Genomic DNA, 17,439 nt, shown 5'->3' with positions numbered 1-17,439 from the left:
TAAATATGAATAAAATTAAGTAAATTCTCCGATTCAAATACATATTATGGCTTGAAAGAAATACGTTATGTTCTGTGCAAAAATGAATTATAGTAAACGGCTACTGAGTAAAATATAAATGAGAAATTCCTGAAAAACAGTTTATAAAAATGAAAAAATCTTTCTTGAAGAGAATATTTTCTCAGTTTATTTTTACCTAATGCTACAGTTTTTTTTAAGTTTTAAGGGAATGCTGTTTAGTGTTATTGGAGCATTTTAAACGATTATGTAAACAAAAAATTGATTAATTAATTTTCTTGAAAAATAAAAAAGTTTTTTATGAAATAGCTGCCGGAACATTTTTTTTTAGTAACGCGATCAGATATGATTATAAAATATATATTATATTTTCTCATACCAAACATTTTTCTCCCGCCGTTTATATTTTAATGATATGAAAATATCGAGTAAAATAATATTCACTTATATTTTTAAAAAAATAAATTGAAAAAAATTAGGAAACCTTTCATCTATAAATTTCACACTGAATAGACATATTGATTATCAACTGCAGTTGTTTATTTTTTAATAAAATTAAAATGTGTAATCAAATATATTTCAATTGTTTTTTTAATGTAATTTTACAAAGTAAATATAAATGTAACAAGTATTAAATGAAGTAAGGTAGATTAGATTAAAACTCTACAAAATAAACTCCTCTAGGGGAGAATATTAAATACAGTGTTGTTTATTTATAATCTGTAAAGGATATAATTTTAATTATTCTTGAAAATAAGATAAAAATAAAAAATTAGTTCCGATTGTTTTATATCGATGAAACTTGTTATGTAGAGTTAACACAAAAAAAAGAAAAAATAAGTACCAGATTACAGTTGCAGAATATTATTATTCAGAACGAAATTAGCGTTATAATATTGATTTCAGCTTAGTATATTATTAATACGATGCCAATTAATAATGTAGTTAGCATATGAAGCATCCATTCTGGAATATCCATGTTCGAATTCCGATGAAGCTTGGAATTTTTCAAGTGCTTAAAAATTATCTGTAACGTATTTTCTAACGCAGTATTTTCAAGCTTATTTATTATTATAGTTATTTATTATCATATATTTAATTTACGTTAGAGGGTGTTTTCGACGTTAGAAATTGAACTCGTGGCAGTGAATTCGCGGTACTATAAATTGAATTACATCTTTTTTCCAATAAAGTGTTGTCCGATTTATAAAATCAATTTAGTTTCCAAACGATAGCTTTAAATGGTTCAGATCATTTATACTTGAAGAAAGTACCACGTCATTGACGAATTCCTAAAACGAGAAATCGCAAGGCGCTAAATCTCTCGAGCAGGGTGATATTCAATTTTCTTTTGCGTCGATCAAATACATTTGATCGAGATAGTCTGTGGCTTAAAGAGTACATTATGGCTCCCATCTTGTTACCAAAAATAAGGAATACTTGTTTAAAAAAGGATTGTTCAATAGCTTGAGAATATTATCCCAACATATGAATCGCCTGTTAGATTTCGATCAAAAAATAAGGGCCTTCCACTCAATTTTTCGTGATCTCGCATCAGACATTAAGTTTTTACTTCCTTGTACGAAGTAAAGGAAGGATTTTGATTGCGAAAAATTTCGATTTTCAGATTTCACCAGAAATATCCATTTTGACCATCCCTGAATCCATTTTGACTAGTTTCGGCGTGACGTATGTACGTATCTCGCATAACTCAAAAACGATTAGCCATAGGATGTTGAAATTTTGGATTTAGGACTGCTGTAAAACTTAGTTGTACACCTCCCCTTTTGATTATCGACTGAACCAAAAGTGTCAAAAAAAGCTCAAAATCTCCCAAAAATTGGATTACTGCAGTAATAAACGCTCATTGAAAGCTTTTCAACGATATATCTAAGTGGTCCTTATTTTCATTGGGTCCAGATTTATAGCCAAAAAAATTTTAATTAATGAAATTATTTTAATTTTACAAGGGAGTTACATTATTTCGAATCAGCCTTCATATCCTTTTTTTGTAACTTTTTTTAAATTTAAATATATTGATTTATTAATAATTATTAACCTCTCATTGTAAAAAAAAAATTACGATAGATAATAATTCAATAATAGCAATAAAAGAAAAATTAAAAGATATCAGAAGTTATTAATGAAATAAAATTTTATGTACTTTTCATTTAAAAAAAAAAACGTGTGTATATAATTTAATAGGCGTACAAGGAATTCATGTAGTGTCCAGATCCGATTTTTTTAATTTGAATATATTGATTTATTAATAATTATTTAATAATTAACATCATTAATAATTATTTAATAATAATAAAAATATGAAAAAAATCAGAAGTTATTAGTGCAATAAAATTTTATGTACTTTTAGAAATGTATATATGTAATTTAATCGCTATTATTACATATGTGTATATGTAATAGATTTGGTGAAACATCTGATTATTTAATATTAATTGAAAATTGTAATTTAGAATCGTATTATTTTTGGATTTTCTAGTTTAATTTTATCTACATTAAAGTTAACTACAGAGTTACTGAAAAATAGACTCTCACAAGAACAACATATACATTTAGACATACATGCCCGATCATTAATAAATTGCAAAACATTCTTATCTTTTAGTTCATTACTCCTTTGATAATGTCGGACAATATTCTCCCTATTTCGGAGTTGATAATCATTTCGTTTGTTTTTTATTGCCAATTATTTAATCGCTCTTTGGTTTGATGTAATTCTTCTGATTTTAATCTGTGTACACGTTCTCTAGTTTTCAAATTTTCTCTCTCTTTATACTAATCATCCTTTGTTAAGCTTTTTATTCTTTCTTTGGTTTTAACATTTCCTTCCTCTTTATATTTATCATTTCTCTTAATGTTTTTATTATTTGGTTTTAACACTTTCTTCCTCTTCATATCCATCTTCTTGTTTTTTTTAGATATATTACTTCATGTTATCTTTGTTTTTCCTGTATGATTATTTATTTTTCATTTATGATTATTCCCCATAAATAAAAACTGAATATTTTATACCCTGAAGACAAAATTAACATTTGTGTTCAGTATGCAGGAGTTCACTTAACAGAATATTTTAATTATTATTAACTTTTATTTATACGACACACTAGCAATCTAAAACTTCTGTTAATCAGTAACTCACCAGATACGAATAATACATGTCTAGTAACACGAGTAATAAATGGAGTTTTACTCTCTCCTATTATTTCATTTAAAATTGTTGAATTAATAATTTTTTAAATATTTGATGTTAATAAAAACTAATATTTCAGCAACTGTCTAGCTGCCCACTTTATTAAAAAATTGGAGGATCGTATCTCACTTTTAAATGAAGTGCAGCAAAAAATGTGTATATGTAAATTAATAGGTGTACAAGGAAGTTATGTAGTGTCCACATAGGTTTTTTCTTCATAATTATACGAAGATTTTCAGTAGACAAGTAATCACAATTATGATCTTATGCTAGGCTATTCTGTTTGAAGTAGGATTCACCACCCTGCATTACCTGAAGGCTCTTCCGAATCCTTCGCGCCAAACTTTTTGACACCCTTCGTAAGACATCAGGGATATTGGAATTCATCTCAAAAAATATGGTGGGAAGGGTTCGGACCTGCCTTCAGGAAAATGGTGGACATTTCCAACATTTGCTGTAAGACATCAGTTGTGCATAACTACATTCCGTGAATCAAATCAAATGTGAGTATTTTTATGTTATAGTCCGTAATGGAATTATAGTGTATAGTATCATGACGTGCACGATAAAATGATCTCAGTATGTAAAAGCGAACGTTTGTAGCTGTCCGATTGCGACAGCATCACGCGAAAACCAACTGACGATTGCTTTCAAATATTCAGGATACACTCGTGTTATCCCAAGGAATGTTGATTTTAAGCTATTGATCGAAGCCCTAACTTCCTTGGGGTGAAGTTTTCCTAGTCAAACGTCTGTATACTTATTACAATTACGTATAATTATACAGTATAATACAGTAATTATACGTATATTATACAGTATATAATACGTATAATTATTACAGTTACTATTCTATTAGTATTATTCTAGAGTGTCCCATATAAAACGCAACCCAACCTTATATTGGTAGGTATTCAAATAATAAAAAGGCATGTGTAAATGTAAATAAAATTGTTATTATTACCATCCTTTTTATTTACCATCCTTTAGTAAATGTTGGAAGTGGCCGCCATCTTCTTGAATACAAGCTTCAACTCTTTTTAAAGCGTTTCTTGCAACTTTTTTCAAAGTTTGTGGCTGGATATTTAATACAGCTTGTTCAATATTGACTTTCAAGTGTTCGTGGTTTGTTGCTGTAAGCTTTTACTTTGAGGTAACCCCGTAGAAAAAAATCCGCCGCAGTCAAATCTGGAGATCTTGGTGGCCACAAGCCTCGACCGATAACACGATTACCAAAGAATTCCTCAACGAAATCAGAAGTTGAACCTGCGTAGTGCGATGTCGCACCGTCATGTTGTAGCCAGTAGTGTCTGTCTTCCTCTTCCAAGAGTACAATGAACTGAAATAAAATATCCTGATATCGTTCTGCATTAATGGTGTACTCGAAAAAAATAGGACCGATTATTTTCTTCCGCGATATCGCGCACCACACGCCCGACTTCTGCGGGTGTAATTGTTTTTCGTGATAAACGTGGGGATTTTCAGCACTCCAAATTCTACTGTTTTGGCTGTTTACGTAGCCATCCAAATGAAACCGTGCTTCATCTGTGAAAAATAACGAATCCATAACGTTAATTCCCTCACACAGAAATCGACGGAACCGTTGACAATATTGTAGCCGTTTTTCTTTGTCGGGCTCAAGAAGTCGATGAACCGTTTGAATGCGATAAGTTCGTAATTGTAATTGTTTGGTCGCCCGATGAACAGTTGATTTAGACAAATTAATTTCATCAGACAAACGGCTGATCGATTTATTTGGCGAGGCGAGTAATCGGTCTTTGATTTCAGTGACTGTATCTGTATTCAACACTGACGCAGATCTTTTGAGTTCCTTGTTATTAACAGAACCGGTCTCTCTAAATTTTGCAACTAACCTTAATACTGATGTTTTGTTAGGAGCTGGTTAATCTGGGTACTTATGGCGAAACAAATCTTGCACTGCAACCACTGATTTTGTACTGAAGTACGACTCAACAATGAAAACACGTTCATCTAGCGAAAACACCATCTTGTCTCTAGCAATACACTGAACGTTATGATTGCATTTTTGTTAACTATCGGTAGTGTTCTACTGCGTCGCCGCGATGTTCAGATGTTGGATGAGTCCATTTCAGTAACTTGTAGGGGAGTAAGCTTGACTTTTGAAAGTGATTGATGGGTTGCGTTTTATATGGGACACCCTGTATTTCTATTATTATTTATTCTATTGTATTTTAGTTTATTTTACTTAATTTTTACTTTTTTTTCTAATTTTTTTATTTTTATTCTGTTTTTATTATTACAGCTACTATTTTGTATTTTGTAACTTTGTTTCTTTTTCAGGTATTTATAAAATTTGTATACGTTAATTGTTATTTATCAGTATATTCTCATAACCATGAGGATAACGAACTCAACGGAGATCCAGGAGGTGGAGCCTCCTGGCTAGGGAGGGGAATGGCTAGCAAAGCGAACCTTGACCGGGTATATATATTTATAAAATTGAGAATTTTTTAAACAAAAGGAACATTTTTAATATACGCTCATGTGTTATATGAAATGATTTTCAAGTTGAATGAATAAAAGTTGATAATATTTTTAAAAATACTGATAAAATTGAAAAGCAAATTCATAAAACTGTGTTGAATAAAAAAATAAGTGCGATAAAAAAAATTTGTATACTCATACTTGATTATAAAATTCTATTGAAAAATTATTGAACTTTCTGCTAGAATTCATATTATACACTCTAAACCGATACTTCTCTGAGTAAAATAAAGGTTTATTTTTGCGTAAAACTGATTTACTCAAAATAAAGTTATTCAGTAATATTCTGCAGATATTTTTTTTTTTTTGTTATAGATTTGTACTCTTTATTTTATCAGTTACATGATTATTTACCATTTACGATACTCCTATATTGCAATTATTAATAATACCAAATATTATTATAATTTATGTTGTCAATTAATATTACTTCTCAAACAGGATGTACAAACAAGAATATCGGGTTTTTAAAATTATTTCCTATCTCTTAACTTTGACTTACAGTAATTAATCACAAATAAAATGAAAGAGTAGCTCTTACAGTTTTTCCCTATTGGACCTTTCGTCACACGGCACACAACCAACCGACAGAAGACCTTGTCCCATACTTTTAACCAGCACGTCTAGAGTAATGGAGAACGACAGCAATAGGATATCTGGTGTAACGAAAATTGATTAGTATATTTTCAGAAATATTTTGATTTATTTTTGTAACTTAAGAGTAACTTTTTTCCTGTTTAGCCTCCGGGAATATTACCGTTAGGGTATTATTTAGAGGATGAATGAGAATATGTATGAGTGTAAATGAAGTGTAGCCTTGTACAGTCCCAGTTCGACCATTCTGAGATGTGTGGGTAATTGAAACCCAACCACCAAAGAATACCGGTATCCACGATCCAGTATTCAAATCCGTATAAAAGTAATTGCCTTTACTAGGACTTGAGTACTGGAACTCTCAACTTCCAAATCAGCTGATTTAGGAAGATGCGTTCATCATTATACCAACCCGGTGGGTTAAGAGAAGAGTAACTTATATTGACTGAGTCGTCCTTCAAAATGTTCTTAGCCTGCCAAAAACTTTTCGATGCCTAATGGTTGTTTACTTATACTAGGTCACCCGTTCACAGAAGCATCAACTTCAGTTTTTTTTTTTTTTTTTTTTACCCACTTGGGATTTTTCGAACAGAAAATGTTTGAAACATACAGATACGTACGTGACAAACGCGAGTAACGTATTTGAACGCCCGTAGATATCCCGTGTACAGTCTAAAAAAATGTTATATATTACCTACCAGAGGAGCAGAACAGTTTTAAAAAAGTCAAACTGTTTATCTCGTAGGTATTATTTATGCTTAAAGCAATACGTATTATATTAACTGGATCGTATTCGTATTTCAGTTTTATCAATGAAATATATCTTTTTAGCTATTAACTATTTTTAAATGTATTTATTACTTTTATGATAAATCAATTTTAGGTTACTAGCTACTACAACGGATTGTTTCATAAATTTTCCACACCGTAGCTAAAGGATAGTCCTGGAATATCAGTGTAGCAAGCTAGTAGGTAATATACATCCCCAGTGCCACTTGATTTTAAAATAATTTTAGAAAATTTTATTTTTATTTCGAAATTGTATTTTTACGAGAAAATTATAGTTTTGACATCGCTTTTTTTTAATCAAAATTCATAACATGTTATTTTCTTTTATATGAATTTTTGTTGAACTGTGTAAAAGAATATTTATTTACAATAAGTTACTTTTCGCGTGTACGAAAGTTTTCTTGTTTAATAACTTCATTTAAGTCAATTAAATATTTAAAATATATGACTATAGTTACATATTTTAACGGGTATGATTTTTTCTCTCAGTACATTTGAAGTTTTGTATAAGCACTATTTTGCGATATTCAAATCAGCAGAAAGACCAGACAGACATCATATGCAAGAGAGTAATGAAGGAGTTAAATTTGGGTTAAAGTTTAATTTTAAATGTTGAATAACTTGATCCGAAATCATTTTATACGTTGCTATTATTTATTGGTCTTATTGTAATTATTTATTATGTGTCGCATAGTAATTAATAATATATTTGTTTATTATAGATTATATTGTATTAATTCTATTACAAACATTATTATATATATTAATAATTTTGTTGTTTATATGCGATATTTTAAACACCTTTTACATTTGGCAATCTGTTATTAAAAAAGAGTAATAGGTTTTTATAAAATGTTTCATTTACCTTGATTTCTTGTTACACTGAAAGTTTTTTTTTTTTTTGACTGGAAGAATAAATTGAAATTTTCAATATTCAGAATCAACGAAGAAAACGTTGGATGATAATCTTACCTGAAACAAAAATAACAAAACCTCATTAATATATCAGTATATATCTTTTTTGTTTTTTGAATATAGTATGCTACATGTAGTTAAGCATGTATTAACGTTAAACATTATTTTATGAAATAATAATCATAGCATCTTTAATTATTTTATAGGGTTTAATATTAATTTAACACATTTTATATCCACATTTATTTATTCCATTATTTAGAGAAAAGTTTTTGAAATGGTTTATAAAATAAACTATTGTATTTACTCCAGTGAATCTGTAATGAAAATCGATCTGTTGGACCATACGATGTCTTATTTACATGAATATCTTCTATTCTAGCCTGTGTGTAAATAAATGTTTCGTCTGACTTTGTCCAAACAGATTTCTCTTTCCCTTTTCCATAGGCGTATGTTTAAACTACCTTTTATTGGAACTGTACAATTTTTTAGGGATTATATAATATTTCTTCTATCATACTAGACTTTAAAGGAGTTTTATTACTTTATAGTTTTAGGTACGGAAAATCTAACGTCGATCGATTTCAATATTGTATATGAGATAACTTATACTAATATACATAAATTATTGTATTCTATAACTCCTTAAAAAATCTAATTAAAAATCGTTATTTATTTCAAGTAATTTTCGTGGTGGTGTATTTATTAAACCTCACCTTAAAAGGTCGATAGATCGAGGGTTAGACGTATTAAATTCTAGTCCTACTTTCGGCTATCATTCGTTAACGGATTCTAATCCAATTATAAGTAATTAAACTTTTAATCAATTACGAAGCAGAGTCCTACAGTATCACTGAAATATCAAAACATATCCTTTTCACGTATGTTTGCAACTGATATAAAGAAATCATGTCGGTGCATCATTCTTTACGTGACCGTAAAAGTTCTATATCATAAAGAAAATGTAGATAATCAAATTTAAAGTAAAAAGTTGGTAATTTTATACGTTATGAAAGTATTAAAAAATATTTAATATTTCATAATATTAAAACAGAATAATATAACAATAATGGTATTTATCGCGCAAACTCAGTGAGCTTAAGGACACATCCCTCTACTAAACGAGTAGAAGTCCCACCGGCCAAATTTCTAAAAGTCGTAACAATAGAGGTTATTCCACCACCACCACTCTTCAGTCAGTTTATTACTGCTGTAATCTAGTATTTATGTTGCAAACAATGAAATTCACGTAACTGGTGAATCCCTACTATGTGAAATAATTTTCAAATATTGCAATCCTAATGGAACGTTGAATATTGAAATACTTTATAAAGACATACCGGTGTAAAATTAACTACTCTTCACTGTTCACATTATAATTTTTCTATAAATTTCCCTTTTTATATTCTTATTTTAATAAGAATTTTGGATATAGAAAAATATTTACCCTTTACCTTTTTATGTATACTATATAAGTTACGTATATATATGCATACGTATACAGGTTTTTGAGGGATTTCAATGGAAACTTCTCACTGCATGTCATTTTTTTTTGTATTCAAATTTACTTATGGTTCTGGTAAATAGGAACCGATCGTAAATTAAACACTGAAGAAAAACATTTTTCGCGTGTACAAAGGTTTGCTTGTTTAATAACTTCATTTAAGAAATAGTTAAATACTTAGAATGTATGACCGTAGTTAAATATTTTAACGGATATCAAACCCGTTAAAATAGATAATTAAGGTTAAAAGGGGTAATTAGGAAATTTGAGTTAGACACAGTAGAATTACGAGAGACGCCTTTTTAAGTTTTTACAAATACAGTGAAAGAAGAAAAATATTTTGGTACAGATCGTTTTATGGTTTCGCATAATAATCGCCTTTAACATTTATACTTTTGAATGCATAGAAAAAAGTAATCAATTTTCAAAACACTTTTTCCACTATGAAGTTGGTACCTCTAAGATATGGTTTTGGAAGGATTCAACGTCTTGAGTGAGCTTCTTGAGTTGTTGAACAGCAAATCGTTGTTCACGTATTTATTGTTTGACATTCCACAAAAAAAAGAATAAATCGGTGAAAACGTGAAAAGAGACATTAATTCAATGTTTTTCTCCGTTAAATAATCAGTTATTTAACGTGCTGTGTGAGATTTGGCATTGTCATGATCTAGTCATGGTCGCCTTTTAAGTTTTTGCAAACGACCAGTAGATGACACTATTGAAATGTAAAATTCCTATTGTTGTAAAATTTACTTTTTTGTTGTTACAACACAGCAGTTCAGAAATCTACCTTTTAGTTTGTTTACAGCAAGCGTTTAAAAAAAAAAAACAGTTTTTAAAAAAAATGTAAATTTCACGTAAAGATTTTTGTTGGACGAGTTTTTACGATTTTAGTAAGAGCCTAACTCAAAAATAATGCCTCGAATCGCTTCGTTCAACATTTAGTAATGAATCACCATCAGAAAAGGCTATTTACAATTGGTTTGCAGAATTTCATCGTTGTCGTGCTTCCGTCTGCGATGAATTTGTCGTGAAGGTCGACCGAAATCGGTTGTTGTTCCAAAAAAACATCGATGCTGTGCGCAACATGATGGATGATGATCAGTATATGACTTAATGTGAGATAGAGGAATCCTTAGGAATATCAAAGACAGTACATTCTATGCATAAGAATTTCACAGTGCAGCTGTAACCTATCTAAATCAAGATATCACATTCGGTAGATAACACAAGATTCATGTTAATGAATCTGGAAAGATGTAATTCGGCGGTCATTAACGATACAAATGTCCACGTTATGTTAAGTAAAACTACGAACTAAATGAAGTAACATCGTTGTAGTGGGTTTTATTTTTTGCACTGTTCTTTAGTGTAGTCGTATTTTTTTAGTAAAATATTGACATTTTTGGAAAATTAAAAGGTTTTCAAATCTATTTTAATTTAACGGGTTACGTCATCCAATAACCAACTTATAATATTCTACTGGGAATTTTTAATTAAATCCTGAACTTAAGTAAATTTTTTCGTAATTATTTTAAATATTAATATATATATTTATATATATAATTTATGTATAACCATAAATATTTGACCTCTTTAACTCAGTTTTTATATTTGCCTGTTTGACCACGGATTATGCAAGCACGGTTTTAAAGGAAACAACTATCTTACCACGATAGAAATCTTTACTGGGTTATACCTGAATATATTTCAATTGGCCGGTCATCATCATGTTAATGAAATGGTTTTTTTGGCAGGCTGGAAACCTTTCATTTAGAATGTACCTAAAGATATAAAATAGTAGGAAAAAACTGCAGATCAAGTTTGTTAAATTTTGAAGATTTTCAGAATTTCTTGAAATTCTCAAATATTTAATAGTTTTTGTTAATTTAACGAACACAATGAAACAATTTTGAATATTTTTCAAACAATCTTGAGTAATTTTTGTTATTAAAATATTTGTTTAAATGATGAAAGAATGATTCCCCAATATGTAATGCTCAATCGCATGCTCCTTTTTTATGGGGTATGTTTTGAAAACCACAATTGTAATATTTCAATGTTTTTTTGTAACGCTGTAGGAATTTGGAAGCATTGAAATTTTAATCCAATCGGCCTAAAGATAATAATATTATTAGTTTAATTTTTTTTACTGATTTTATTATATTTTTCCAAAAATAACGCAAAAAAAAAAATATTCGTCAACATAAGTTTTAATTTTGGCTCCAATCTAACACGGGATTCGGCCTTACCCAAAATAATTGTAATTTAGATTTTGATTGACTATTAAAATGGATTCACAATTGGCCACCAAAGTATTTCCGCGCGTGAGATCTTAACTGCATTAAGTTTTTAACTTCTTGTCTGTCCGTTGTCGTACATTCTGTTTAAAGTTAAACAGATTTTATATCAAAGCACGAAATTTAATAAAATTCTTTTATTATAATGGTATCAGGAAACCGACCATTATATTTTAATTAAATAAAAATTGCTACATTCGGTATCCTCTTACCACATAGTGAAGTAACATCAGAATCTCTACAAACACTGTAGAAACTGATTCGTAAAATCGTTTACTAAATTCGTTATCTAAAATCAATTTCCAAAATAATTTTCTATTTGTACTTCATAATTGATTTTATCGATTTTAAGTAATATTAATAAAATATTTAACATTTAAGTATCTAAAATAAAACAATGCCAAGAGCGAAGCCGGGAAAGTTATACAATTCTTTGCCGCCTTTTTATTTAATACAAAAAAAATACAAATAGCTACTGTCGTTTTAGGTAGTCCCAACTAAATGCGGAAGTTTAACTTAAAAAGATCCAAAAATCATTTAATCTCAAATTTAGAACTGCCTACCATGACTTAATGCAGGCCTCTCTTATAAGAGCAGGGTAGAGAGGTAAGACAAATTTCAAGAAAGTAAAAAGATAGCGTAACCTGAAATAAATTAAAGAGAGATCCCCATTGATAAATTTGAAGAGTGGGATTACAGTTTAGTGGTATTAAATTTAACAAAAGAAATTTTTATAAATTTTTAATTTAAAAGTATGATACTTATTGGTGCCCTATCGTTGTTCACTTTGAAGTTTCCGGATTATTCTTTTCTTATATAAATTCACTTTCTTGATATCATAGCTGTAAAATCACCGGGTTGGTCTAGTGGTGAACTTGTCATTGAAAATCAGCTGATTTCGATGTCGAAAGCTCTAAGATGCAAATCTTACTAAAGGCAGTTACTTTTATACAAATTTGAATACTAGATCGTGGATACCCGTGTTCTTTGGTGAATGGGTTTCCACATATTTCAGGAATAGTCGACCTTTTCTTTCTTTTTCCTGTTTAGCATCCGGGAATTCAGGTATTACTTCATAAGATGAATGAGGATGATATGTATGAGTGTAAATGAAGTGTAGTCTTGTACAGTCTCAGTTCGACTATTCCTGAGATGTCTGATTAATTGAAACCCAACCACTAAAGAACACCGGTATCCACGATCTAGTATTCAAATCTGTATAAAAGTAACTGCCTTTACTAGGACTTGAACTCTGGAACTGTCGACTTCCAAATCAGCTGATTTGAAAAGACGCGTTCACCACCACACCAACGCGATGGGTTGGAATATTCAACTTGAGACTACAAGGCTAAACTTCATTTGCAGTCATACATATCATCCTCTGAAGTAATATATCCATCTGTATCTTTTATTTTTTCCGTTTAGGCTTCGGAACCACCGTAAGGTAGTCTCAGGTTAACCATTCCAACCCATCGGGTTGGTGTATTGGTGAACGTGTCTTTTCAAATCAGCTGATTTGGAAGTCCAGAGTTCCAGCGTTCGTCCTAGTAAAGGCAGTTACTGTTACACGGATTTGAATACTATATCATAGATACCGGTGTTCTTTGGTGGTTGGGTTTCAATTAATCAGACATCTCAAGAATAGTCGAAGTGAGACTGTACAAGACTACACTTCATTTACACTCATACATATCATCCTCATTTTCTTCTGAAGTAAAATGTGAACGTTTGGTAACGGCTACATTTAGAAAAAAATAATCAAGAATAGGAATATTTCAAAAGAATATTTTCTACCCAAAAATGCAATGAAAACATGAGGTTTCCGTTTGTAACAATGAAGTTTTTCATTATACTATAAAAAGGCCGAAGATTTCAAAAATGGTAATATTGTATTCTTAATGTTGGGAAAAAAACTAGGAAAGATTCACTATTCAAAGTTTTTCATAAAACTTATGTTTTCCGAGATCTCAATGATGACCATCTTGAGAGTAGATCACTCTGTAGAGCAATACCATCCTCGAATTCCAGATAGCCTTAGTTCACGATTGGTAGAAGTCTCTATATCGTTTTGTTGTATTGCATTTTTAACAAAATAAACTAAAAAAAACTAATTTTAAAAAGAAAATATTTTTTTACTTTGACACCGACTACAAAATGTTTACAGTTAAAGAATTTTGAAATTATTATTTTATCTTTTGTTTAGTGAAATTGCGTATTGATTTTTTTTATTGTTGTTTTGCTTAAGTATATTTTATCTATTATAAAATCGTGAACGCTAAATACATAAGAAGTTAATCTTAGGGGAAATTTGTATTTTCCATGCAATAATACCATCCCTCTTATATAAGTAGCTTAGAAATAATTTAAATATTTAACGTAATTCATATCGTAAATGTACTTCAGACATTATGTTATGTACTTTGCATTTGATTACACTCTATGAAATGGCTATTTTAGTAACAAGATATTTTTTATCTTTGTGCTCAATCTATAAGCTTTGAAGTAGGTTTATTCTTCCTTTTTTGTAACGTGAAACCAATGAATATGTTTAAGGATGTATCTGTAAGAAAGAAAACCTGGGGTGTTTAATTTTGCTTGAGGCTGTTTACCATAATGGCCACTTTATACAATATATATTGAATCTAATTTAGCTCGACTGTACATGCTTTATTTCGTTCTATAATTTTTAAACATTTATCCCTGAAGGTATCATTGATGTATTAATAAAGATTGGTATTTTTAAATGTTTGTTTTTCCTTAGTTTAAATACGTTTTTGTCTATAAAAAAATTTATTTGGTTGTGGTTATGAAAAATTAAAATTACTAAATATATTTTTATAATACTAATTTAATAAATAAAGACTGTGTATACCGTAAACTGACATTAAAAATAACGAAAATTAATAATAAATCCGTATACATGAACAGTATCACCGAAAAATAACTTAATGTTGTATGACTGACTATTGAAGGATTAAACTTCAGAGAAAATAATACTGGATAAATGAAAAATGTAACATAATTAAATATATATTAGATGATAAGGGTTATAATATAAACATTTTTATTTCCTTTGAATGAGATCGTAAGTACAAATTAAATCAAAATATCAAAGCAGAATCCATTTAATAATAAATCCTGTGTTGCAAATTTTTTTTGAGCGGAAGGATATCTTTTTAGGTAGGGGTAGATTAATATAAAAATCAAACACCAATGCCTCATCCTACAGCACAACACTTAACACTCGTAGTGTCAGTCACTGAAGAGCGTAATTTTTAGGCAAAGAAAGCTGAAATAAATGTCTTGTAATTTTTAATTTAGATTAAGTGTAAAATAACCGATTTTAAACTGTTTTATATTAATTACTTCAATATTGTCTGTCTCTCTTTTTTTCCTGTTTAGCCTCCGGTAACTACCGTTAAGATAATTCTTCAGAGGATGAATGAGGATGATATGTATGAGTGTAAATGAAGTGTAGTCTTGTACATTCTCAGTTCGACCATTCCTGAGATGTGTGGTTAATTGAAACCCAACCACCAAAGAACACCGGTATCCACGATCTAGTATTCAAATCCATGTAAAAGTATCTGGTTTTACTAGGACTTGAACGCTGTAACTCTCGACTTCCAAATCAGCTGATTTGGGAAGACGCGTTCACCACTAGACCAACCCGGTGTGTTCAATATTGTCTGTCTAGGATATTAACATTTTTAATTTTATATTCATCTTTAATATATTCTTTGTTAATCGATTTATTATTTTCCTAACGTGTACGTTACAATCTGTTCAACTAGTGAACAATAAGCTCCCCCTCCCACGGCCTAATGAGTTGAGGAATTATCCTCAACTCATTTACGTCATACATATTAATGTATGACGTAAATAAGATGTAATCTTGTACAGACGCAAGCCGGACATTTTTAAAGTGTGTGGTTAATTAAACCCCAACCACCTAAGTACCCTGGTATCCGCTGCCTCGTGTTCAAATTCGTACAAAAGCAACTATATTTTACTAGTATTTGAACCTCAGAACCTTCAGCTTCGAAAATCAGCTGTTAAACTGATCAGCTGTTGACTGATTTCCGACGACAAATTAACCACCACTACACCAGCACGGTGGGCGGTTTGAAATAGAATACGTTTAAAAGTAGAAAATATATATTTATATCGTTTTAAATTTTTATTCATTATTTTTTATCATTTAGTAAATAAGTTAATAGTTTTTTCATTAATTAAATAATTGGGATTAAAAATTTCCTCGAAAAACCGAAATCAAATTAAAATTCGTATGAAAAAAATTACGTTATAAATTTGGTATCGGTCATAAAATTACGAGTACTGAATTGGAATATATATCCGTTATAATTAATTTTTTCTAAGGTGTGGTTTTAATTTTCACGCTTAACCGTATATTAAAAAGAAATACAAGATATGTGTTTCATTCTCCGCCCGTTTGTAATAAAATTTTAAAAAATTAATTTCACCGAAATAAAAGAATTTCATCTACGGGAAGGAAGTAATTTTCATAGAACACATATATCATATCTTTTTAAAAATAAATAATAGTAAAATACTGCGTTATTATTCAAATTATTTGAGTTAAAATTACTTTTTTTATGAATAGTAAGATACCTTTTAATTAACAAATAAAATACAGTATTTTTATCATCATTTCTCTCACCGCCATGAAGAAAATGAATAAATTAGTTATTAAATCAAATTTTTAAATATTTAATAGATTCAACAGTTAAGAATATACCCCAATATAATTTATCAACGGGTTAAAATGGCATTTAAATCTTTTGAATGATTTTAAAGTTATATTCCGATTAGTTAGAAGGTTATTAACGCGTTTGAAATAGTGGGTAAAGAACTAAGAGCTGTCTTTGTTTTATTGCATAATCGGTTTTAATACACAGAATTTTGAAAGGTGGATCAAAAAATAAGTTACACCCTGCCGTGTTCTTGAACTGAAAGGGATATTTTAATGTCTTGTGTTGGAAGCACTGATTGTGTTGTCTTCACGTTTTCCCAGCAGCAATTTTATACGACATTCAGCACGTGTGTATTGTCGTTGTCAATATGGTGTGTCCTCTAGAGGTTTCGTCCAACATAAAAGTGCGTTCAGTAGTCTGATTTTTGTAGTAAAAAAATTAAAATTGTGAAATTCATCGCCAAATTGTTGAAGTACACGGTGAGAATGCATTGTCACACCTCAAGATCACGAAATGTTCAGAAACGGAAGAACATCTGCGTGCTGGGCATCCTGCAACTGCAAACACGACGGGTAACGCGGAACGTGTGAATGGAATGATCTTGAGTAACCGGCACATTAAAATTAGAGAGATTGCAAGTGAACTTAACATCATTTATGGTAGTGTGTTTGTGTTTATTCACGATCAGTTTGTTTACCATAAGATGTGTGCACGATAGGTGCCACATCTGTTGACCGACATCACAAACATCAACATTTTGCGTCTGCTCTTTCTTTTACTCAACGTTAATCCAGGACTGGTCCACAGTTTTTGAAACAAATCATCACAAGAGATGAGAACTGGATGCTTCATTACACTCCTGAGACT

General features: G+C 30.0%; 1 protein-coding gene across 4 annotated transcripts in view; it reads right to left on the bottom strand.

The window, feature by feature from the left end:
- The window catches only part of LOC142328035 (uncharacterized), a 460,868-nt gene that overhangs the window by 268,736 nt on the left and 174,693 nt on the right, over nucleotides 1-17,439 (bottom strand). Inside the window, exon 1 of one of the 4 annotated variants that reach the window (XM_075371481.1) lies at nucleotides 8,004-8,112. The exons of the other annotated variants lie outside the window; for them this stretch is intronic. The gene's annotated coding sequence lies outside the window, so the exon portion shown is untranslated. Of the gene's footprint in view, nucleotides 1-8,003; nucleotides 8,113-17,439 lie in introns of those variants that run through there. 4 annotated transcript variants of the gene reach the window in all.

Source organism: Lycorma delicatula, chromosome 7, assembly GCF_047948215.1.
Source record: "Lycorma delicatula isolate Av1 chromosome 7, ASM4794821v1, whole genome shotgun sequence".
Classification (NCBI taxonomy): domain Eukaryota; kingdom Metazoa; phylum Arthropoda; class Insecta; order Hemiptera; family Fulgoridae; genus Lycorma; species Lycorma delicatula.
The sequence above is the reverse complement of the archived record's forward strand: the minus strand, read 5'-3'. Positions and strand labels throughout refer to the sequence as shown.